This window comes from Nuphar pumila, chromosome 1, assembly GCF_984573655.1.
Source record: "Nuphar pumila chromosome 1, dmNupPumi1.hap1.1, whole genome shotgun sequence".
In the NCBI taxonomy this organism is placed as follows: Eukaryota; Viridiplantae; Streptophyta; class Magnoliopsida; order Nymphaeales; family Nymphaeaceae; genus Nuphar; species Nuphar pumila.
In genome coordinates, this window is record NC_143249.1 from 85083377 (window position 1) to 85108853 (window position 25477).

Below are 25477 nucleotides of genomic sequence, written 5' to 3' on the forward strand. Positions count from 1 at the left end.
GGGCCCAAGTTTCAGAACTTATAAATAGAGGACCCCCCCTCCTTTAGAAAATCGCCAACCCCTCTCTCTCTCCTCCTTTTCCAAACCTCTCCTACCTAGCCTAGCCCACCTGAGCCCACCTGACCTGGTCTGAGCCTGCCTGACTTAGCCTGAGCCTGCTTGACCTGGTCTGAGCCTGCCTGACCTGGTCCTAACCCACCTGACCTAGGTCTGAACCTACTTGACCTAAGTCTGAACCCAGTTGACTTGACTTGAACCTTGTTTGGTTCAAAGTCAAAGTCCAAGTCCTTTTTCGTCCGAAGTTCGAAGTTGATCCTTTTTCGAAGTCGAGCCTCGTTCGAAGCGTTTGAAGCAATCAGAGTCGTTTCTTCCTCAAATTGAAGTAAGTTCGCTTCATTAAACCATCTCTCTCAAGTATTTGATTGTTTGTATATAGCATATACTTTCTGAAGTAGTATCTTGCTTTAGTTCTTGGTTGAGCCCTCTAGGACACTTCGGTGTTCACGCGCTCGCCTCGTAACTATCGTCGGATATATATGTTCAAATACGCAGTATATGCGTTCTTCAAAATAGTATCTCACCCTAGTTCTTGGTTGAGTCCTCTAGGACACTTTGGTGTTCACTCGCTCGCCTCGTAACTATCGTTGGATACAGATCTAGGTGTATATCTGCTGATACTGCCGACGCGTCTTATATCGCACAGGCCATGTAATTTACCTTTGTCGTCGCGTCGTATGATGCCAAGGCTCCCTACTTTCTATACTTCCGATTACTGCACTTCCGATTATGCATTTACTTACGCCGTCGCGTCGAACGATGCCAAGGCTCCTGCTTTCTGCAATGTATTTACTTACGCCGTCGCGTCGAACGATGCCAAGGCTCCTGTTTTGTTATATATGTAGAATATTTCGTTCAGTTACACACCCTGAACAATAGTATATGCATTTCCTTTACGCCGCCGCTGTATAAAGCACAGGCTTCTGCTTATATTACATATATGGCGCGTAAGTGAGCGTTCAAACGGAGATCAACTCCAAAATCGCCCATGCGATTCCCTTACCGCTCCTCGTACAAGATTCTGCTTGACGAATGAAGCCCCTATTGGAAAGGCATCGCCTTTTGGCAAAATGCTCTTTACGTAAAGACTAAATCAATTACGTATGGCCTGGCTATGGCCCAAGGTTCCTGCAACCTTGATGGATGCAAAGTACGCACAACGGTGCGCATCCATTTCCCGAGTTAAGCGTAGCGATTTCCCACCAAAGAGGGGAGATGCCGCTGAAACGGTTAAAAGAAACGCACGCCTTCTCCGTAAAAGAGAGGAAGTGCTGCTGAAATTCCTGAAGGAGCTAAGAATGGCTCAGAAAGAACGTAGCAGAAGTGCTACCCAGTTATGGAACGCCTTCTACGATGTAGAAGGGTTCGTCGCACCACTGCCGGTAGAGCAGAGAAGGTGTTGACAGAAGAGCTGCCAAAACCAGTTAAGTGGCACAATGATGTCCTTTGTTGGAACGATGTCAGAATGACTCGTCTCTCTGACACCTGCAAGGGCATCATACTTGTAAGAGTCGTTGCGCCAAAGTAGTGGTAGCGCCTTGACAAGGTCCTGAGCTCGTTGCGTAAAAATACGCCGAGTAGCCGATCCGTAGAGATCGAGTCATGTGCATGCTCATTAAGAATTATCAGACAGCCAGACTCGTAAGGGCCGCTGAGCCGGAGTGTGTTGTTTCCACCGAAAGAGGTGAAGTGCTCGTCAAGGCCGAAGTGCCGAGAGCAGAGTTAAGCATGCATATGAATAAAAACCTTTGTTCCACGGTGAAAGCCGTGTGGTTGATTGGGGTCGGGTACATACTTCTCAAAGGCTGCCCTATAGGCATGCAATGTTCGTCAAGTAATTGTAAGACCGGCAGGACCCTTTCAGAATTTCTCACCGAGGAAGACGGTGATGGCGCAGCCTTGAGTGACATATATTTCACCCGAACCTGATAGAGTTCATTGATGGCCTTCGTCACTTAGAGGTATGGAGGTCGTGGTTATCCTTAAATATCTAAGGATTGAACCCAACTACTGCAGTAGCAAAATGCATTCGGATACCTAGTAAGGATCTCTTCCGGTATACTGTACTGTCCTACTAGGGGGATGGGGTCAACAGACCTCTGGGGTATCTAAAATACATAGAATAATCAACCCCCAGATCGTCGCATTGTCGCCCAGATATGAGTCCCCTAAGCCCAGGGGGAGGTGCAATTATCGAAACAAAGCATTAGCTTAGGTACAGCGCTACTTTGAATGTATGAGTGGATGACGTTGTTGAGTCAGTCCTGCATAACCTTTGTGACGGTGTCATGGTCGATATACTACTGGACCGATTGGGAAAGAACCCCATTGATATCCGTACGACTAAGTGAAGCTCGGAGAGCTGTCCTTAGATTCGTAGGATACGGATGTGCCAAGCATAAAGGCTTGAGCTAGACATCCATTCGTGACTCTGAGGAAGTCAAGGCTAAGTCGTAGAGACTTGAGAGGTTATTCTAACTCACAGCCCTGAAGAGGCTTATGCGAAGTCATGACGACTTGCGTGGATGTTCAACTCATAGCCCTGATAAGGCTTGTGCGATATACGCTAAGTCATGGAGGCTTGAGCGTCGTATTACGAACTGCGACCCTGAGTGGTCTATGCATTTACTTGAGTTGAATAGATAGGTGTTTGCCTACTTACCAGACCATCAGTGGTTCTGACCCCGTTTAATGGGGATTTCAGGTGTTGAACCTGCGTGGCGATATGCGGAGCAAGGCGGCATCAAGTTCCAGGGTTTCTCTAGACAGAGTTGTATTGCTTCCTTTTTATTGAACCTTCACTGCTTTTCTAAGCAGTAGTGTTGTAATAAACATGTGCTTTCGATAAAATGGAACACTTTGGTGGTCAATGAGTTGCTTGGCCACATACCTGAAACGTGCTCGGAGTTTTCTAAAACCGATGACTCATTATCGTCTTATTTCGCTGCTAAAAGCTTTTCTAAGTTCCGCTGCAAAGAAAAAAAAAAAAAAAAAAGAAATCCATGAAAATTTTAACTTAGCTTTGTTTTGAAAATCCGGGGCGTTACAGAATTGGTATCAGAGCAAGAGTCTGAGAAACCTGGTTCGAGATCCAATTTGTCCACTATATCGCACTGTAAGTATATTTTATACTTCTTGTTCTGATCTGGGTGCATCTTTGTATAGATGGCAACTCACGACTCCCGAGGATACTGCTATCGTTGCGGGATCATGCACGATGAGTGGGTATGCCCATATGAAGTCCAAGACTGTCAATATTGTGGCGAAGAAGGGCATTCCGTCAACGAATGCCAAATGAAGCATACCACCGATATGGGTCGGCGGGGATCGCTTGGTCTTAGGGATGAGACCTCGCGTGTTAGTGGGCCACATTACTCCAGTAGAGAGAGTAGCCGTACTCCAGCAACTTCTGATGAACTACCATCTCTGGTAGGATTTGACTTGAACTTTCTTGAGGGATTTGGTCAATCGCAAGGCTATCAACAGGCATCATGTACGCCTAGCTTGCACAGTTGGGAGGAGGGATGCAACAACTCCTTCTATAATCCCATTATGATTTCAGATTCCTCGAATCAAAGTACTATTATATGGGGGAACAGAGCGGCTACACCAACGCCGAGTCTGAATGGCCAGGAAGAGGGATACAACCTATATCATCCCGTTATGGTCTCGGATTCTCCGAGCCATGATGCCACTGAATGGGCAAGTGGACCGGCATCACTGATCTATCCACAAGAGTCGCTTGAGAGTGCGGAAGTGCCGCCCAAGCCAAAGCTAGTTGTGCCTGCACCAAGGCAATGTGGAAGTAAACGATACTTCGGGTTCTTTGGGTCAAGAAAGAAATCCAGTTCCTAGAAGAGACTGGTAGTGTTTTGGAGTCAATAGACTCATGTACCTAGTTTCTCAACGCCTAAAAGTCCGCCAGTGCGGCATGACGTTTTGTTTAAGGCGATGCTTGTGTAAATGTGATGTATATTAAGTAAATAAAACTTTGCTTCGATATATACATTGTGAAACTAAAACATGTTGTTTGTATGTGGTAGATAAATGGCTCCTACGACGAGGAGAACCATACCAAGCGAGGAGTCCCATACTCAAGGATTTCTGCTGGAAACACTCAACAATTTGGTTACTGCCATTCGAGAAAAAAGGCCAGAACCAGTCGCACCTCGAAGCGAAAACCTTGGTGGAATAACCTATGAAAAATTCCTCAAGCTCGATCCACCAGTCTTCGCTGGTAGAGCCGATCCTGAACTGGCAGAAAGTTGGGTCGAAGAGACCGAACGTGTCTTCCTGGTGCTGGGAGTACCAGAAGAAAAGAAGACCAACTTTGGCACGTACAGGCTGAAAGACAACGCACGAAAGTGGTGGGATACCACTAAGATTATCCAGTTCTCGGAAGTTGAAGTCATTCCTTGGACTGACTTCTGGAGAGCTTTCATGGATAATTACTTTCCATTACACTCTAGAAACAAGAAGAAGATGGAGTTTCTGGAATTGGAGCAAGGTGGCATGAATCTGATTGACTATACCACCAAATTTAAAAATCTTGAACGGTACTGCTCCCGGTTATTTGAGACCGACCAAGAAAGGGCCGACAAGTACTTCAATGGACTGCGAGAAGGGCTAAGGTCACGGGTTATCACCAGCATGCCCCAAACGTTTCAAACGGCTGTGGCAGCAGCTTCAAAAATACAAGTGGATTGGGAGCGATCAAAAGTGATCATAGCAAAAAGGCCCATAGTTGATGGTGGGAACAAGAAGAGAATGTTTCCAAGTGGCCAGGGTTCACGACAACCCTTTCAGAAGAAAAGGTTCCAAGGTGGGAACAACACTCAACAAGTTGTAAGGCCAAGGCAGAACATGGCTCCAAACAACCTGCAGTCCAACCCAAACTGCCCAAAATGCCATGTTAATCACGCAAGAGGACCATGTCCACGTGACACAGGTGGATGCTTCTACTGTGGCAAAGTGGGCCACATTTCAAGACAATGCAGGAAGAAGCTTATTGATGAGCAGAGGAGGAATGCCGGATCTGCCGGACCCTCTCAACAAGTACCACAACGAACACAAGTCCAACGACCCCCACCTAGAGTAGAACAAAGGCCTGCTGCAGGTCGTGTATACGCTGTAACGACTGAACAAGTCGAAACCGGTGACCTCATTGAAGGCACCGTACCTGTTAATGGACATGCAGCTTACGTCTTGTTTGATTGTGGTGCTACTCATACGTTTATCTCTGACGATTTCACCGAACAACTCCACGCCTCGGTGCAACCGATTGATAAAATGATCGAAGTATATAACCCGTTGGGTTCACGCACCAAATGTATCCGGTGTGTGAAAAATTTGGATATTGAGATAGCAGGGCAACACTTGCCTACTGACGCCATCCTGATCGATATGATACAGTACGATGTCATTCTGGGAATGAATTGGTTGGCTCAGAATAATGCCAAGATTCTGTGCCGCGAGGGCAGAGTGATTCTATCTCGACCCGGATTACCTAAGATGGAATACCGGTTATCCAAACCAGTTCCACAAAAAAGGCTCATATCAGCACTTAAGGTACAAAAATACCTTAGGAAGGGTTGTGTGGCCTTCCTGTTGAGTCTCTCGGCGGAAAAATCCAACGACCAACCCCTTGAGAGTTTGGAAGTAGTGCGGGAGTTTCCTGATCTGTTTCCTGAGGAATTGCCAGGACTTCCGCCACTTCGTGATGTTGAATTTGGAATTCAATCCTTACCTGGAACAGCGCCAATATCCAAAGCCCCTTATCGTATGGCACCAGCTGAACTCAGTGAGTTGAAGTGTCAGTTGGAAGAACTGATGGAACAAGGGTTCATCCGACCAAGTATGTCACCATGGGGAGCCCCGGTACTATTTGTAAAGAAGAAGGATGGATCCCTTCGGTTATGCATCGATTATCGGATGCTTAACCAGGCAACCATTAAAAATAAGTACCCGTTGCCTCGGATTGAGGACTTATTCGATCAGCTCAGAACAGCGAGAGTGTTCTCCAAGATCGACCTCAGGTCTGGATACCATCAGCTAAGAGTTAAGGAGGAGGATATACCTAAGACTGTCTTCAGAACGAGATATGGCCATTATGAGTTCGTAGTAATGCCCTTCGGACTTACAAATGCGCCTGCTGTCTTTATGGACCTGATGAACCGAGTGTTCAAACCATACTTAGACACTTTTGTCATCGTCTTCATTGATGACATTCTCGTGTATTCAGAGAATGAGGAACAACACAAGGAGCACTTGAGAATCGTCTTGAAAACCCTTCAAGATAATCAGTTATATGCCAAGTTTTCAAAATGTGAATTTTGGCTAGACAAAGTAATGTTCCTTGGCCATGTGATCTCAAAAGATGGAATCGCAGTAGATCCTGCGAAGGTCGAAGCTGTGATAGACTGGAAGCAGCCAGAAAATATCACTGAGGTCCGCAACTTCCTTGGACTTGCCGGATATTATCGAAAGTTCATACATGACTTCTCCCAAATCGCCGTACCAATGACGAAATTACTGAAAAAGGGAGTCAAGTTTGAATGGACTGACCAGTGTAAGGAATGCTTTGAGGTTCTCAAACAGAGGCTTACCACTGCCCCTGTCCTTACCTTACCTTCTGGTCAGGGAGGCTTCATTGCTTATACCGATGCCTCGGGAACGGGTCTGGGTTGTGTATTGATGCAGCATGGCAAAGTAATCGCCTATGCATCCCGTCAGTTAAGAATTCATGAGAAAAACTATTCAACCCACGATCTGGAGCTTGCCGCGGTAGTGTTCGCGCTTAAAATCTGGCGACACTACCTGTATGGAGAGAAATTTGAGGTCATGTCGGACCATAAAAGCCTAAAATACCTCTTTTCTCAAAAAGAACTCAATATGCGGCAACGGCGATGGCTGGAATTCCTCAAAGACTATGAATTCACGCTTTTCTATCACCCTGGAAAGGCGAATGTTGTAGCAGATGCCCTTAGTCGCAAGACTGTTGGCACTCTGGCCAGCCTCACCGGACAATGGAAGCTGATGGAGGATTTTGTCAGTTGGAAGTCATTCCTGGCTGACCCAGGAAAGATTCGATTGTCATGCCTGACAATCCATATCGAGATCCTCGATCGCATTATTAAAGGCGGCAGAAACGGTCGAACCTCGTACCGACAGGTCGAGCCCCATCCCATGGATTTTTCCGCAATTTTCAAAACGGAGGCGAGTATTTCAAAAGCAATTTCCAAAATCCGGTCAAGTTTGAATCGCGAAAGCGTTCTCCCTCTCTCTCTTCCGTAAGGAAGGGAAGACGGGGGAAAAATTTCGCGACGATAACAGGTTTGGCGACCGAGATGGGACCTGTCCTTGTCTGACCTAAATTATGCTTAACTTAGTTCAATTATCGAAATTATGTTCACAACATGTCAGCTCTTTTACTTTCAATATCTTGTGAGCCTAGGAGCCTAGATTCTGACCTAGCTGACATTGACTGCATATAGACTAGGCATGGTTTGGTAGGACCAGATTGAGGAGATATTTTCATGTTCACATAGACCTAGGTCTAAATACAACTCTCCTCAATTTAGGATCTGAATGCAAACAATGTATGCTTCTTCAAAGATTTTCAAAATCTATTTCTCTAGGATTTAGAGCCCTCTATTTCTTGCATGTGATCATTTTTTTCAAAACCTCAATTACCTATCATTACCCGGTCTTCACGTTGCTGGGCTCTCTTCCAGAACAATAGTTCGGGACAGAGCCTCACAACTGGGCCAACTATTTGGGTTAACACCCCCCTACCACGTACCGCGGGCCACAGTCCGAAGTATATCGGTAGGCGCTCAAGGATGTTGGAAAACCTTACCTTAGAACCGGAGTTGAAATTCTATGCCACGTACCTAGGATTTCGATTCAAGTATATCAGCATAACTGGATTGGACAAAGATGATCTGAACTTAGAGTTAGGATTAGGGTCCTACAGCTGTTTTCAAATTGATGCATCTAGAGTCAGCCTTTTAGGGAGTGCTGAATGTGCATAAATGTTTGTGCAGGATGTGATTGTATGTATGATTTTCTCCATTCTTTATATTTCCCAATGTTTTTTTAACTCATTAGGTCTTTTTCAAAATATCCTTATTTTCCACGAGATCTTTTTCTCAAACCCTGGATGATTTTTTTCAAATATCCCATTTCTTCAAAACTCCAGGCGATTTTACATTCTACCTTTCTACTGGATCTCGAATTTCTAGCCGCATTTTTATCCTGCCTGCAAAATTTTTCAAAAAATTTCCCACATTTTCCTAAGTCTCATTCTGAGTCTTTCTCTGTTTTCAGTTCGATGGCATCCAGTCAAGTCGATCCTATCTTTCCTGAAGGTCACATCTCCTTCGAGGTGCGACAAGGTTGTCCTGAACATCGAGCCCTTAGCACCGGAACTTTCATTCCCCGGTGGTATTATTCCTGGCTAAAGAGCTTCTCCCGAATGTTCACGGACCATTTGAGCGAGTGCGGATTAGAGCTGGCATCAGCAGTCGGAAAGCAGACCATCAATGGCAACCTGATCCATGCAATGGCGGAGCGATGGAATCCTCGAACGTGTACCTTCTGGTTCCCATGGGGAGAAATGACCGTCTTAATGGATGAATTTTCAGAAATCATGGGGTTACCAGAACCAGCCGGTCAACCAGGAGACCCATTAGAGCATCAATTTCTTATCAATGTCAAGGGTTTGGACCCCCGAGACTCCTTAGCTCGTATGACAGGCCGCCGATCTTGGCCCCTGATCCAGTTAGAAGGAGATGAATATGTTGACCTACTTGAGTTGTATCGCCAGTACGGGACCTTCGTCGAAGTCAGTTCGCTATCAAGGACAGCTAAAGAAAGGATTCAAAATGCAATGGTTCTATGCACTGTAGGATTATCCCTCTTCCCAGATGGACAAAACTACATGGACATCAGAATAATCCAACTTATGAGAAGATGGGGAAGTCGGCAAACCAATCGCCTCTCCATAGCCATGGCAGCGCTCGCCTTCCTATATTGAGGTCTGACTCAATTCTCACTTGGAGAATCCATTTCAGTTGAAGGATGCACCTACGCACTTCAATCCTGGTTTTTCCAACACGTCCCAGCCTGAGCAAGCTCTTTCAGATACAATGGACAAGAACTCCTTCCAGTGGAGCAGTATCGGTCTATGATCAACAACATTCAAGAGGATGACGTAGTCTGGGACTATTTTGATCGGCAGCTGTCTCCTCCCAGATATACCTACGCATATGGCAAGCGGTTCAAGTTGCTAGGACCATTCTTCTGCACTTACTACCAACCAGAGAGATGTGTTCGGCAGTTCTCCCAGAGGCAGCAGTATGTCGAAGCCCGACTGTTATCAGGAGTTATGGCAGAGTTTGATCTCACTTCCGCACAATGGTCCGGGGCATATCATTCTGCCCGCTACAGCTGGGATTCCTTTGTCTCTCTTAAAATCTTTCCAGGTCCAAGAATGTCTGCCGACTATCACGAATGGTGGCAAATTGTTTATCCCCCACCTCTTTGTCAAGATCAATAAAATCTTATCCTTCTCATTTTAATAAAATTCTCTTTCCTTCTATTGTGGTTTGACGACCTCGCCTAGGTAACAAGGCACATTTTCGTTGTTTATTTCTTTTGCAGAAGGAATGGCAACACAATTGTCGTGATTCCCACGACGACTCAGTCCCTAGTAATGGGACATCTTTTCCAATTTGTCTACCATATTTTCAGCAAATATTTCTTCCAAAAGCTAATTCCTTCATAATCTAATCAGGTCTTTGCCCTGCAGAGAGCATCCATACCATTTGATGGTTGAGACAAGATCAGGCAAAAGAACCACGGCATCCCAGTACTCGTCAGCCTCGGAAGAAGAGATGAGTTCCCCTCGATCTGAGAAGAGTCGAGAGCAGCAGCAAGAAGACGATGGCATAGACCCTCAAATGTATGTCATGTTCAGAAAAATGATGAACAAAATGATGAATGAGCAGCCCGGGACCAGCTCAGAAAGGAATCCATTCAGAGAAAAGTTCCACGGTTGTAGGAGTAAGAAGGCTCCCAAGAAGCAGATCCAGCCAGAAGAGATTTCAGATGAATCAGACTCAACTGAAAACACAGATGAAGAATATGAGGTGCCTCCGGCATTTCAGAAGCGGGGCCAAAGTAAAAGCCGCAGATCAAAGAGCAAAGATAAAGAAGAGCCTTTGCAAGCGCAGTTCAAGGAAATGGCCCGAGTTGTCAAAGATCTGCAAGCCCGCGACAAGGGCAAGAAAGTCTTCACCAGTGAGGACTTCTATGACAGCTTAGAAGGGGATGATGATCTGGAGAATCTCCCCCGAAAATTCATCAAATTCGATGGTTCTGGCGACCCAAAAGCGCACCTCGCCACTTTCTTTGCTGAATGCTCTCGGTTTAAGAGGGATAACCGAGCATTGTTTCTATGCTTCTCCTGCAGCTTGGAAGGAGTTGCAGCTAAGTGGTATGCTGAGCATATCAACCCCATCGAGCTCAAGGAGTTCGACAAAGTTGTGAATCTCTTTATTGAACGCTTCTTGTTCAACACAGAAGCACTGCCTACACTAAGTCGTCTCTGCAATTTAAGGCAGAATGAGAATGAAAAAGCACGGGACTTCATTCACAGATGGAGATCAGCCTGTAATAAGATGAGAGATCCTATCTCGGAAAGGCATGCATTGTCCTTAATCCTCAACAATTTCTCGCAGCCGTTAAGAGGATTAATCTCCACAGCGCCATCCAGGACCTTCATTGAGCTGACTGAACGAGCCGAATTGCTCGAACTAAGTGTGAAAAATGGAGTCTATGAAGGCTTCACCTTTTCCAAGAACAACTCCCATGGTGAGCAAAAGAAGAAAACTCACTTCACTTATTCTGCCAACAACAGCAACAAAGGCCAAAATCGATACAAAGGGCAGAAGAAAGATTACTGCTATGGCTCAGGCAGTTCAAACAACAAGGACCAGAAAGAAAAGCCTGCCCCTCAGTACAGCAAGCCTCCGCAGCAGGATCAAGGACCGAAACCGCGTGAGAAGACCAAACATGAAGGATGGAGCTATGACAGAAAGTTTACTCCTCTTGACCAATCACTCGAGGATGTGCTCGAGTACATGCTATCAAAAGAAATGGTTAAGTTGCCCAGATTGGCCGATCCCCCTGTGCCCATGGGGAAGTGGAAAGATCAGTTCTGCAAGTTCCACAGGACAGTAGGACACAACACTGAGAACTGCTTTGTTCTCAAAAACATTATACAAGATCTTATTGAAAAGAATCTATTGGTAGAAGGAGAAGAAGAAGAGAAAATGGACATTCTCAATCACCCCTTTCCTTCGCACACCACAGCGGTAGTGTCTGCACAGCCATTTCTGCCGCATGAGCACATCAAGCCATGTTCTGCGCAAGATCTCCAAGTTCAGCATCAGGTGACGGTGCTACGACAGGCAGCTCCAGATTCCAAGAAGATGGACTTAATCTCAGCATTCGGTAAAATGAAAGTTTCGGAAGCACCTGTGAAGTCAGTTCCCAAATCAAAAGGAACTCCTGACTTCTTCAAGCAAATCGTTAGGCCAAGGCCAGAAAGGTCAAGTCAGAAGCCTCTGATCGCTCTATCCAATGTCTCCATCTTCGATTTGGCCAAGAATTCTAGCAAGCATCAGCAAGTACTGGATGATTTACTCAGGAAAATCAAAGTTAAACCCAGTACCACTCCTGAAGACATGGCAGAGATTGTGAACTCTGCCATGACCAATGCGCCAATCACCTTCTCAGATGAGGACCTTCCAAAGCCTCATTCCTTTCATAATAATGCTCTTTACATTGTCGTTCGGGTCAGAGGAATGACAGTACCGCATGTACTGGTCGATGGAGGCAGTAGCCTCAATATTTGCCCTGAAATGACCGCAAAGGCATTAGGGATCAAGGATGAAGAATATATTCCGGATCCCATCACTATCTATGGGTTTGACAATCATGGTCAAACGGCCAAGGGCAAGATATTCCTGGAGGTGTTTATCAACTATTCAGTGCATTCAGTGCTTTTTCATGTGGTTAATGTACCACCAACCTACAACTTGCTGCTCGGAAGGACGTGGATTCATAATGCTAATGCAGTGCCTTCCACCCTCCATCAATGCGTAAAATGGTCAAAAGGTGGAATGATAACCACGGTACTGGGAGAAGACCTAGAAGAAAGGCTCCCGCAGCCCATGATTCCTCGGCCATCATTCAATGCGGATATTCCCAGCATCAGGGAAAGCGAAGAGATCAACCTCGGAGAAAATCAAGAAATACTCCCGACATCATCAAAACTATCTCTGCACACCGTAGCCATGACCCGATGGAGAGGTCCTCATTTTTTCAAGGTTGGAGGCCGAATCGACTACAGCACCATTAAGGATCATCCCTTGTTTCCTCAATTCATGAAGTCAAGAAAGGGATTCGATTTGCTCCTGAAACATGGTTATCAACCCTTCAAGGGACTCGGCAAGAATGAAGATGGCTGCATCGAGCCAATGATCCAGAAACATCGTCCCCACAGAGCAGGACTAGGGTTTTCCGGCGGGAGTTCGTCAAAGAAGACTGTTTTTGTCAAAGGGGCACAATGAAGACCATTTGTTATTGTCTTTCTATTCTTTTCCAAATAAATGTCTCATTTTACCAATGTCACTGATCAATTCAATCAATAAAATTCCAAGTTTCTTTGTCTATTCGGATGCCATCTACTCCCTTTCTGTCTATCTCATCATTTTATAATTCAATGCCATTTTATGCATGGTTCTCTTCAAATGATTGCTTGTCTTACTATAGGACGATTTGTCTGAACCAGATTTCTTCTCCAAAATTTCAGAATGACTTCTCGGACAATCAAGAAGCTCGTTCTCAATCCCAAGGCCTTTCAGAAGTCGACAACAATTCACAGGATCAAAGCAAGCACCGGAAATGATAAGATTGCAAAGCAGTCAGATGATTGTGCTGAACACGATCAGTCCCTTCAGGAATTATCAGAGTTCGCCGCTGTTCAGAAGCAAGATGAACCATCTCCTCTAGTACAAGATCCAACTGAAGGTGTCAATATCGGTTCAGAGGAAGATCCAAAAATTCTCCAGATCGGAACCAATCTGAGTTCAGAAGAAAAGAAAAGGCTTACAGATTTTCTCAAGCGGCATGAAGAAGTGTTCGCATGGACATATGAAGACATGCCAGGCTTAGACCCCAAATTAGTCGAACACCGTCTTGTCTTAAAGTCGGATGCCAAGTCAGTCAAGCAGAAGCTGAGAAAAATGGATCCCAGAATAGAACAGCAAGTCAAGGAAGGACTTGAAGATCTACTCAAAGCAGGATTTATTCGAGCTATTGACTACCCAGATTGGTTAGCCAATATCGTCGTTGTCCCAAAGAAAAGCGGCAAAGTAAGGATTTGCATAGACTTCAGAGACCTCAATAAGGCAACTCCGAAGGATGACTATCCACTTCCAAGCATCGATCTTCTAGTAGATAGCACGGCAGAACATGCCATGTTCTCTTTCATGGACGGATATTCCGGCTACAATCAGATTAAGTTGGCCGCCCGCGACCAATCAAAAACTTCCTTTACTACGCCTTGGGGCACTTTCTGCTACACAGTCATGCCTTTTGGGCTCAAGAATGCTGGAGCAATGTATCAACGAGCAATGGCTGTCATCTTTCACGATCAGATGCGCAAAATCATGGATGCGTATGTTGATGATATTCTCGTGAAATCTAAAGAGGAAGAAGATCACCTCGAAGCGCTTGAGCAAGTCTTTAAGCGACTCATCCTTTATAAGTTAAGGCTAAACCCGCAAAAGTGCGTCTTTGGAGTCGAATCAGGCAAACTGTTGGGTTTTCTGGTTAGCAAAAAGGGAATTGAAGTTGACCCAGCCAAAGCAAAGGCTATCATTGATATGCCACCCCCGAAGAATCTCAAAGAACTGCGTAGCCTTCAGGGACGTATGCAGTCAATCCGGCGATTCATTTCCAATTTGGCGATGAGATGTGAGCCCTTCAACCACTTACTCAGAAAAGGAGTTAAGTTCGAATGGGGACCAGAATGTCAGCAATCGTTCGATCGAATCAAGAAGTATCTTCTCAATCCTCCCATCCTGAAGCCGCCAGAATTGGGAAAACCTCTTCTGTTATACATCTCAGTCAATCAAGTCGCATGCGGCGGATTCTTGGCGCAATACAAAGAAGGCAGCCTGATAGAACACGCCATTTATTACGTGAGTAAGACTTTCATAGATTATGAGAAGAGATACTCTCATATAGAGAAGACCTGCCTAGCTCTGGTATGGATGTGTCAGAAGCTAAGACACTACCTGTTGGCATCAGAAGTCAAAATCCTGTCTAAACTCAATCCTCTCAAGTATATCTTAGAGCAACCTTTCCTCAGCGGACGAGTCGCCAAATGGGAAGTCTTACTGATGCAGTATGACTTAGAATATGTCTCGCAGCAATCAATCAAAGGCCAAGCAATTGCAGATCAATTGGCGGATTTTCCTCTGGCCGAAGAAGTGAAAGCCGAAGATGACTTCCCTGATGAGCAGATTTGCAATCTCCAGCAATTTCCAGTCTGGAATTTATTTTTCGATGGTTCTAAGAACATGGCCGGAATAGGTATCGGAATTTTATTAATCACTCCTGAAAAGGAGATGATTCCATTTTCTCTCAAGTTAGATTTTCAATGTACCCATAATATGGCTGAATATGAAGCCCTGATTCAAGGTCTAAAGATTCTACTAGACTTCAATGTCAAGAGAGTACATGCCTACGGTGACTCATTACTTGTTGTCAATCAAGTCCGAGCCGAATGGCAGGTCAAAGATCAGAAGCTATTTCCTTACCAAAAAATTGTTTCAGTTCTCGTCAGCAAGTTTGAAGAATTTCAGTTATTCCACATCAAGAGAGATTTTAATCAAGTGGCCGATAGTCTAGCCAGTTTAGGCTCCATTATGGCATTCAAAAATGGAGAATCTTGTCGCTCTTTTAAAATTGGCAGACTTGACCAACCTGCTTTCATTCCAGCGGAACAGGTAAACCAGGCTGAGCAAAGGAAGAAGCCTTGGTATTACAATATCAAAACTTTCATAGAAACTAGTGAATTTCCTCCAGAACTCTCAAAGAAAGAGCAGCGAGCAATCCAGCGTATGTCTACTCGATACTTCATTCTGGCAAATGTCCTCTATCGTCGCGGATTCAGTTCAGAGTATTCCAGATGTTTAGATGAAGACGAAGCCAAAGAAGTTGTGCGAGAAGCACACGAAGGCATTTGTGGTGGCCACGTTGGCTACCAAACCCTTGTCAAGCAAATCATAAGAGCAGGGTACTATTGGAAGACTATGCAACAAGACTGTTATCATTATGTGAAGAAGTGTGTGCAATGCCAGATACATGCACCTTCTATTCATGCTCCAGCAACTTATTTACAATCCGTTGTTTCTCCATGGCCGTTCTCCATGTGGGCCTTCGATGTCGTAGGTCCCATCACTCCTTCAGCTTCAAATGGCCACAAATATTTCCTTGCCGCAACAGAATACTTCACCAAGTGGGTAGAAGCCATCAGTCTTCGCACAGTAGAAGGCCGACACATGGTCTCTTTTATTCACAAGAACATCCTTTGCCGTTTCGGTATCCCGCATGATATTGTGTCAGACAACGGCAGTCATTTCAAGAACGAAAAGATGAAGACATTCTGCTCAAAATTCAAGATCTATCACCATTTTTCCGCTCCATATTATCCTCAAGGGAATGGTCAGGCAGAGGCCACCAACAAGATTTTAATTCGTATCCTGGAGCGAACTGTGGAAACAGGCCGTGACTGGCATGAGAAGATCCACGATGCACTATGGGCCTACCGGACCACTATTCGTACACCAACGAATGCTACCCCATCAGAACTGGTCTACGGAACAGAAGTAGTATTGCCGCTACATGTTCAGAAGCCCGCTTTGAAATTTGCTTCACTTCTGCAATTACCTCTTGATCAATACCAGCAGCAGCGACTAGTGCAGCTAGACTTACTCGACGAGAGAAGGCTAAAAGCAGCAGAGCATGCTCAATCCTATCGCCAGAGAGTAGCCAGGCAATATGCGAAATCTATCATCGAAAGAAGATTCAAAGACAATGATTTAGTACTTCGATCCACAGCTTATCTCAAGCATCGTCCCGGCGGCAAATGGTCGCCAAACTGGGAAGGTCCCTATGTTGTCAAAGAAGCATTACCCCGCAACTCATATCGGCTCATCAATGCCGATGGGGTAGAATTGCCAGATCCTATTAATGCTCGACACTTGAAAAAGTTTTATACTTGAAACATTTATCCTTCTCTTGTAATCCTTCCTGTTTCCTTCAAATAATGATCCAACTTTCTTTCCCAGTTACACTGGGGCATTTTAAAAAAAATTTGTTCTATATGCAGGCAGGATAAACAAATTCCTCATTTCATGCACATGTGCATTCATAAGCATCAATTCACATTCATTTGCATTCAATCACATTAACAATCATCTGGTCAGTATTGGGATTTCAACAAACAGTCCCATCACAATTCCTAAATAATTCAAAATCGAAAGGTCATCACCAATACTGAACCAAAACCCAGCGCTCGAACTGGTATTATTTCAAAATCCAGTACTGAAACTGGCACATTTTCAAAATCCCAATTTTTCAGAAAACTGAGTTCTGACTCGGGTTTTTTATTCAAATCATGTTCTTTTGTTGATCCGGGTTCCGACTCGTGATCTCATTACCTTACTCGAGCCCTGACTCGAGTTCTTCATTTTCTTTTGTTGATCCGAGTTCCGACTCGTGATCTCTCTACTTTATTCGAGCCCTGACTCGATTTCTTCATTTTCCTTTGTTGATCCGGGTTCCGACTCGTGATCTCTCTAACTTATTCGAGCCTTGACTCGATTTCTTCATTTTCCTTTGTTGATCCGGGTTCTGACTCGTGATCTCTCTACTTTACTCGAGCCTTGACTCGATTTCTTTATTTTCCTTTGTTGATCCGGGTTCCGACTCGTGATCTCTTTATCCTACTCTAGCTCTGATCCGAGCTCTTCATTTTCCTTTGTTGATCCGGGTTCCGACTCGTGATCTCATTACCTTATTTGAGCTCAGATGCGAGCTCTTCATTTTCTTTTGTTGATCCGGGTTCCGACTCGAGATCTCTCTATTCATTTGAGCTCAGATTCGAGCTCTTCATTTCCTTTGGTTGATCCGGGTTCCCACTCGTGATCTCATTATTCATTCGAGCTCAGACTCGAGTTCTTCATTTTCCTTTTGTTGATCCGAGTTCCGACTCGTGATCTCTATACCTTGTTCGAACTCTGATTCGAGCTCTTCATTTTCTTTTGTTAATCCGGGTTCCGACTCGAGATCTCTTTATTCAGTCAAGCTCAGATTCGAGCTTGTTATTTCTCTGTTGATCAGGGTTCCGACTCGTGATCTCTGTATTTTATTCGAATTCTGACTCGAACTCATCATTCTCCTTTGTTGAGCCTCAGGGTCTGTCAATTGCTCAAATTTGATATTTTGCTCTCCAAGTTCCAATTTAAATCTTCAAATCAGGCAATTCTCCAATTTCGACCTTCGGGTCACCCATTTTCAATTCTCAATTTCAATTTCCAATTTTCGATCAATTGCCAAATTTTCGACCTTCGGGCCAATCAATTTCCAATTTTCGACCTTCGGGTCAATCAATTTTCAACCTTTAACCTTCAGGTCACTCAATTTCCAAATTTCGGCCTTCGGGTCGCTCAATTCTCAATTTCGACCTTTAGGTCACTCAATTCTCAATTTCGACTTTCGAGTCACGCAATTTCGACCTTTTGGTCAACCAATTCTCAATTTCGACCTTTTTGGTCAAACCAATTCTCAATTTCGACCGTCAGGTCATCCAATTTCGACCTTCGGGTCATTCAATTTCCAGCAACCAATTTTCCAATTTCCAATTTCGACCTTTGGGTCAATCAATCTCAATATCCAATTTCAATCATTTTCTCTTGCGAGAGACCCTTTTTAGGGAGAGTTCGAGGGAGCTCGTTCTTTTCGCATGCTATCCAATTCGTTCACTTAGCCCCTTTTCAGGGAGAGTTTGAAGGGACTCGCGTCTTTGTGAACCGTTTGCAAAACAATTTCCAATTTCACACGAGGAACCCTTTTTAAGGGAGAGGCTCGACGGAGACTCGCTTTTCTTGTGACCCCCCAATTTCATACTATGCCATTTTCGTCATGAAAGACCCTCTTTGCAGGGAGAGTGTGATGGACTCGTTCCTTTCATGACCAAATTTTCAGACCTCACTATTATCGGCCCCCTTTCCATAAGAGAAGCCTAATATTAGGGAGCTTTGACGAAAGCCTAATTTCTCTTCGAAAGTTCGTTTTGCAAACACCTCCTCTTTAGGGAAGAGAGGAGTATTTCCCAATTCCCATTCAGGTAAGGGCTAAGCCTGAGTCTCTCTTTTTGGGGAAAAAGAGAGGAGAATTTTCGTCACGGATGTGTTGAGCCGGATTTCAAATACTCATTTTCACCAAGGATTTCAAGAAAATTTTGTCAATTTGTCAATCAATTGTTGATTTCAGAATCTTTACTGTACAAATCTTTATGTTAGTTTACCTTCAGCATTACTTCCAAAAGAGTGAAGCTTCTGCGAAAAGAGATTCAAAATTCAAATTCTTTTTATTGACCAACCAAAAGGATGAAGGATAAGTCCTCGATATGGCCAGAAAAGAAGATTCAATGTTATTGAAAAATCGTAGATGATCGATATTGATCGCAGTCAAAGGCGCATCGTTAAAGGCTATTCTTGTAAGGACGAGGCAGTGGAAATATCCTGAGTACTAGAAAAGAGAGAATTCACCCAAGCCTTGTCTCCTCCAAATCACCTAAGCTGCAATTAAATATCCACAAAAGGGATCTCTCACCTGTCGTCAAGATGAAGGCGAATTAGGCGAATAGACCCCCGGGGCCAAAGAAGATTCGAAACATCTCCAAGATGACGGAGTTTGTGACAGATCCTTCCAGGGAAAGTCCAAAGCACTGTCAAGATGAAGGCAAATGCGATGGACCTCTCGACAATCCCTAAAAGATATTTAATTTCAGCTATCGCCCAAAGATCTCCAAACCCATCATCCAAGAAGGATCGAAACATCTCCAAGTTGAAGGAGTTTGTGACGTACCCTTCCCAAAAGAGAGAAAGAGAGGAGAAAAAGAAAGAGAGGAAAATTCAGAATATCTCCAAAATGAAGAAGACTGTAGCGAAAACCCAAAAGAGCCAAAAGAGTGCAGCAAGATTATCATGAGAGAAGCTCCCAGGATATCAAACTGCCAAATTTATCAAGAATCCTCTTTAATCTTTGTGAAATTCTATTATTAATACTCTTTCATCAATTGCTTTCATAATATCAAATTCTTTTTCCTGCTCATATCAAGGAAATTGATAGCTTCCTTGAAGAAGGTCAATCGCAAGCAATTTGGATTTCCAATCTCGATTCTACGAAGTGAACCTTGTTTGGAGGTAATGCTTTGGGTAGAAAAGAAAGAATATCTTTGCAACCATGTGCAACATTTTCAAAAATTTTGAATCAACAACAAAATTTCCAACATTTTGACAATATTTTCTAGCTATCCTGACATAAAGTGAGAGCTTGATGTACGTTTTTGATACATCCTGACACCAATTTTGAATCCCTCTTAAGGACTTGATTCCTTCCCTTCTTTGAGAGTGTGAACTCTCAGATTTGCACACTTCCCTGTGTCCCCACTGTCCCACCATAGACAGTCCCATTTCGGTTCGAGGTCGAACCACCAATCATTTCCCGCAAAAGGCAATTTCAAAAGCTGATTTTAGTCTCAGCAATGAGACGCCTAAGATCAACCCCTTTTCAAGCTTTAGGGACCCCATTTTCCTTCCTTTTGCAAAACCCCTGTCGGATTTACTGTGCAAAATCCGAAGGTTCCATCATGGTCTCTTCCTTCGAGGATTCCATTCATTTTCCACCCGATCAGGATAAGGGTACAAACCTGAGCCTCCTTTGATGAGGTATTCCATTTTCCGCCCGATCAGGATAAGGGTACAAACCTGAGCCTCATTCAAAGAGGTATTTCATCTTCCGCCCGATCAGGATAAGGGTACAAACCTGAGCCTCATTCAAAGAGGTATTCCATTTTCCGCCCGATCAGGATAAGGGTATAAACCTGAGCCTTATTCAAAGAGGTATTCCATTTTCCGCCCGATCAGGATAAGGGTACAAACCTGAGCCTCCTTTGATGAGGTATTTCATTTTCCGCCCGATCAGGATAAGGGTATAAACCTGAGCCTCAATCAAAGAGGTATTCCATTTTCCGCCCGATCAGGATAAGGGTACAAACCTGAGCCTCCTTTGATGAGGTATTCCATTTTCCGCCCGATCAGGATAAGGGTATAAACCTGAGCCTCAATCAAAGAGGTATTTCATTTTCCGCCCGATCAGGATAAGGGTATAAACCTGAGCCTCAATCAAAGAGGTATTCCATTTTCCGCCCGATCAGGATAAGGGTACAAACCTGAGCCTCTTTTGATGAGGTATTCCATTTTCCGCCCGATCAGGATAAGGGTACAAACCTGAGCCTCATTCAAAGAGGTATTTCATCTTCCGCCCGATCAGGATAAGGGTACAAACCTGAGCCTCATTCAAAGAGGTATTCCATTTTCCGCCCGATCAGGATAAGGGTATAAACCTGAGCCTCAATCAAAGAGGTATTTCATCTTCCACCCGATCAGGTTAAGGGTACAAACCTGAGTCTCATTTTATGAGATATTCCATTCCCCAATCAGGTCAAGGGTCAAACCTGAGCTTCGTTCCATACGAGGTATTTCTGTCCCATCCAGGTTAAGGGCATAAAAACCTGAACTTCGCTCTCACAAAGCAAATCTTTCCTCTTCATTCTTCGTTTCATATCTACCATCTTCCTCAGGCTAATTTCTTCACACCCAGTCAGATCCTTCTAACTGGGGCATTTTTTTATATAGCCCAAATTTGGTGTGTTTTTCTTTGCCACTAAGCTCGGCCACAAGCCGGCTTAGTAGCAAAGAGGGGCATCTGTAAACACCCCAAATTTTCACTCACCTCCCCGACATTTCCACCAAGCATCATCATCGAGCCTCTAAAATCGCTGGAGGGCAAAATGGTTATTTTCTTAGCCCGGACCTTGCAAAAGTCTAAATTTCATCTGCAACTCTCAAAATTTCTCTATTTTTAACTCAGATGTTCAAAAATTTATTCCTGACAGGAGACAGACAGCTCCAAGTCTTGGTTCAAGATTGCATTTCATAAGACATGGCATTGCATATCATTGCATGAGCATCTCATATCACTGCACTGCACAGCATGTCATTTCGAGGTCCAGAACTCTTGATTTCAAAATTTTCAATCCAGATTAGAATTTTAACTCTTTTCAAAATTGATTTCAAAACCCTGGGTCTTTAAAGTTATCAATTGTTCCCATTTTACCCCCAGGGCTCTGAATTTCAAAATATTTCCTCAAGAAAACAATCTGGATAATTTTCAATAAATTTTAACTCAGATTTTGCCCTTTTGACAATTTCAAATATCCTCCTTTTACAAAATTGCCCTACAGAGGTCAACTCTTTCCAAAAATTCCTGTTTTACCAATTAGTCCAGATTTTATGAAAATTCCAAAAAGAAGTTGTTTTATCCTTATTTCAGTAAATAAGCAATGTGGGACCCACACTAAGGTGGTGTCACACAAGCTTTTCTTTTGAAAATTTGAATTTTGAAAAACCCAAAAATATAGGAGCCTTGTCCCCTGGATTGGTGCCACTTGTCCTTTCTCTCTCCTCCCATTTACATGCCATGTGTCAGCATAGGGTTCACCTAGAGTTGGTGCCACATGTCACCTTCCCTCTTCTGCCACGTGTCAGTGTGGGGCTACCTTCAGAAGCCGCCACATGTCATCCCAGTTATCTGCCATGTGTCACCCTATCCATCCTGCGCCATGTGTCATTCCAAGATTACCAGGAGATGCCAAGTGTCATAGGTTGTCCTGTCTAGAAAAAAGTGGAGCTTGTCTCCTCTGAGGTGGCGCCACTTGAAGTGTGTCTCCTGCAGGGGACATGTGTCAACCTCTTACTCCTTCTAGAAAAGTAGCCTGACACATGTCTCTCCCTACTTTTCTCAGAAAAGTAGGAGACACGTGTCACTCCTAAATTCCTACAGAAAAGGTAGGCTTGTCTCCTCTGAGGTGGCGCCATCTGGAGTGTGTCTCATACAGAGGACACGTGGCAAGCTCTCATTTCCTCAGAAAAAGCAAGTGCCATGTGTCATTTCCTGCTTTCTTCAGAAAAGCTAGAATTCAAATATTCAAATCTCCTCATAGGTGGCGCAGATCCTGAACTCCTACCTTTTCCATGTTGTCTGAGATGGCGCCACATGGCTTGGCCCTCCTTCTCTCCCCTCTGCCACGTGTCATCTTCTTCTTCTTTCAGAAAAAGCAGGTGACACATGTCTCCTTCTAACTCCTTCAGAAAAAGTAGAGGACACATGTCTTCTCCCTACTTGTCTCAGAAAAGTAGGAGACACATGTCACTCCTGGCTTTCTTTAGAAAAAGCAAACCATTCAAAATTCAAACAAGGCCTAGGTGGCGCAAATCCTGAGCTCTGATTTTTCCAGATGGCCTATGAGGGCGCCACATGTCCCTTCCCTCCTTTTCCTCCCTCTTGCCACATGGCATTGTAGGAGCCACCCTGAGGTGGCGCCACATGTCCACCCCCCATTCCTCCAGGGCCAACCTCCATTTGAAATTCGAATTCTCCTCTGAGGTGGCGCCATCTGAAGAACCTCTCCAGCAGGCTGACACTTGGAACCGTCCTAGACTGCCACATGTCCAGATCTCCTCTCACCAGAAAAAGCAAAATTCAAATTCCTCTGAGGTGGCGCCTTCTGAGCCCACTGCTCTGACCTTCTGACATGTGTCAAACACCTTTTGAGGTGGCACCATTCCAGGACTCCACTTGGCTCCATTTTTATTTTTTATTTTATTTTTAATAAAGGTAGCCCACCATGAGGTGGCACCACCTGAGGGCTCCCTGCAAAAGACAAATTCGAATTTCAAACCCCTCAGATGACACTCCCTGAGATGGCGCCACATGGAGGGCTCAGATCCAGCCTGTTTGAATTTCAAAATTTTTCAGAAAAGTTATAAAAACAAGGGTTCACGCCCAGCCTAAAGAGGATCATTTTTTTAGCTCTTGTGAACTTGGAAAATCCGACCTAGCCTTCCTAACATCTGATTTTGAACCTTGGAAATCGTGCCCCCTTTGGCGCATTGAAGAAGGTGGAGTAAAGTTCGTGCCGTGGCTAATCCGATTCCAACAGAGCTCGATTTTGGTGGACCATCCGAAGCTCGGAGCGAAGGACGAAGGAAGCTCGTGATAGCTGCCCCCTTTCAAGAGCTCCTACGCTGCGTAACGAATCAAGGTGCACTTCTTTTTCCCTTGATTTGATTCCATAATTCGATTCGGGAGTCGTTTGAAGAAAGAGCTCATCCGAGAGATAGATTGAGCTATTCTCACAAAATGACATATATAAAAATGTTTCATTATGCTTCCTGGATGATTTTTAACATGCATGTAGTTATCTAGGTTTAATTTGCATTTTATTTCATTCATTTAGCACATTTCATGAATTAATTAGGATTAATTTAGCATTTATTTCAATTCTGCTCATTTTCAGTAGGTCTCTGTTTTTGTCAGTCAGTCCACACGTCATTTCATGCATTTATTTTTTATTAAAAATCCCAAAAAAAATCACGGAATGCGCCCTTAGGTGTTCCTGAAATTTTTCCAAAAATTCGGAGGCATTTGAATTTTTTTACTGCGGTAAACATTCAAAATGGCAAGTCGGGTTTTGTTACCCAGGATGCGTTTTGAAAATCATTTTCCGAATTGTAAAATCGAGATATCCCTCATGGGAGATCCAATTTTCAATCCGAAAGATGTTCTGAACTCGGGAGAATGTCTAGTTTTTAATATGATTTTATCAGATTTTTCTAAATTTTTTTAATGTCTGACAAAAATCCGAGAGTTCGGGACACGTGTCAGAGCCTAATTTGGGCCTCTGAGATCTTGGATCGACTTAGGGCTGTGGCTTCTCTTTGTGTGTTGCTCCAAATCCAAAACCATAAAAAGTGAAAGTTATGTCCAAGGTGTCCTCTATTTTAATCTGAAAGCCTGTAATTTTTAGAACAGTGTTGACCCCTTCTTCGGATTTTTCTTGTCAGTCCCCTGTTTTGCTACATTTGTATGTTCTGTTAGTTTAGGCAGGAATAGTTATATTTTTATCTGTGTTTCTGTTGATCAAATGCCGAAGTCATAAACATGAAATTTGTTCATGTAGGTGTCGTTCATAGCTATGATTAATTTCATAAATTTACATGGCCGTTTTGTATTTCTTTAGCATTTTTCATCAGATTAGTATGATTTTTACCTATGTCAGAACTAAATCCCTTTTGCCGAACTCACCATGGCTCAAATCCCGAGGATGTAAAAACCAAAAATGTTCCGTTTAGGGTATTTTAGCAGTCTGCAAAATATCAGAAGTTTCCATGGTGTAAATCTTGCGTTATCATATTAGACATTGCATTTGGTTCGGATCCATAGGCAAAATCCACCATTTTAGGACTTTCTTTAAATTTTAGCATTTACATCATATCATTTCGTGATTTTTAGTATTCTAAGCTGTTTATCAGAGTAATTAGATGCTTCATACCGAATTTGGTGCAATTTGGAATCCATTTGAGGTTCGGATCATCTATAATACCAAAACAGGGTCCCGCAGGACCTAGATCCAAGCGAAAAACAAGCGAAATTCGTTGTTTTTGATAAATTGTAAAATACCAAATTCTGATTTTACAGTCCTAATGTGTTTAGCAGCAGGTCATACTGCATTTCATCATCATTTGATTCAATTTGAACTTCAAAATCTCAATTTTACCAAGTTTTCCTTCAAAAAACCCTGATTTTAAAGGTATAACTTTATAATTAGGGGTATTTTGGTCATTTTGACCACCATTCCGAATTTCAAACTATTTTCTACTGAATTTCCTGCATTTTCATCATTTCAAAATATCAAGTAAGCATGAGAATAGGGTTTATATCCAATTAAATCCAATAATTTCATAATATTATTGGAAAATCTTGGAAAAACCCACATATTTGAGCTAACCTTATTTCAAGTTTGGCAGAGATATTCAAAAGAAGGAGCTGAAGTCTGCAATTTCCATTTCTTTCATTTATTTAGTGATGTAATAATATAAATTTTGGAATAAGATTTTAATTTCCTGCTTAGACTAGGATGCATATCATATAG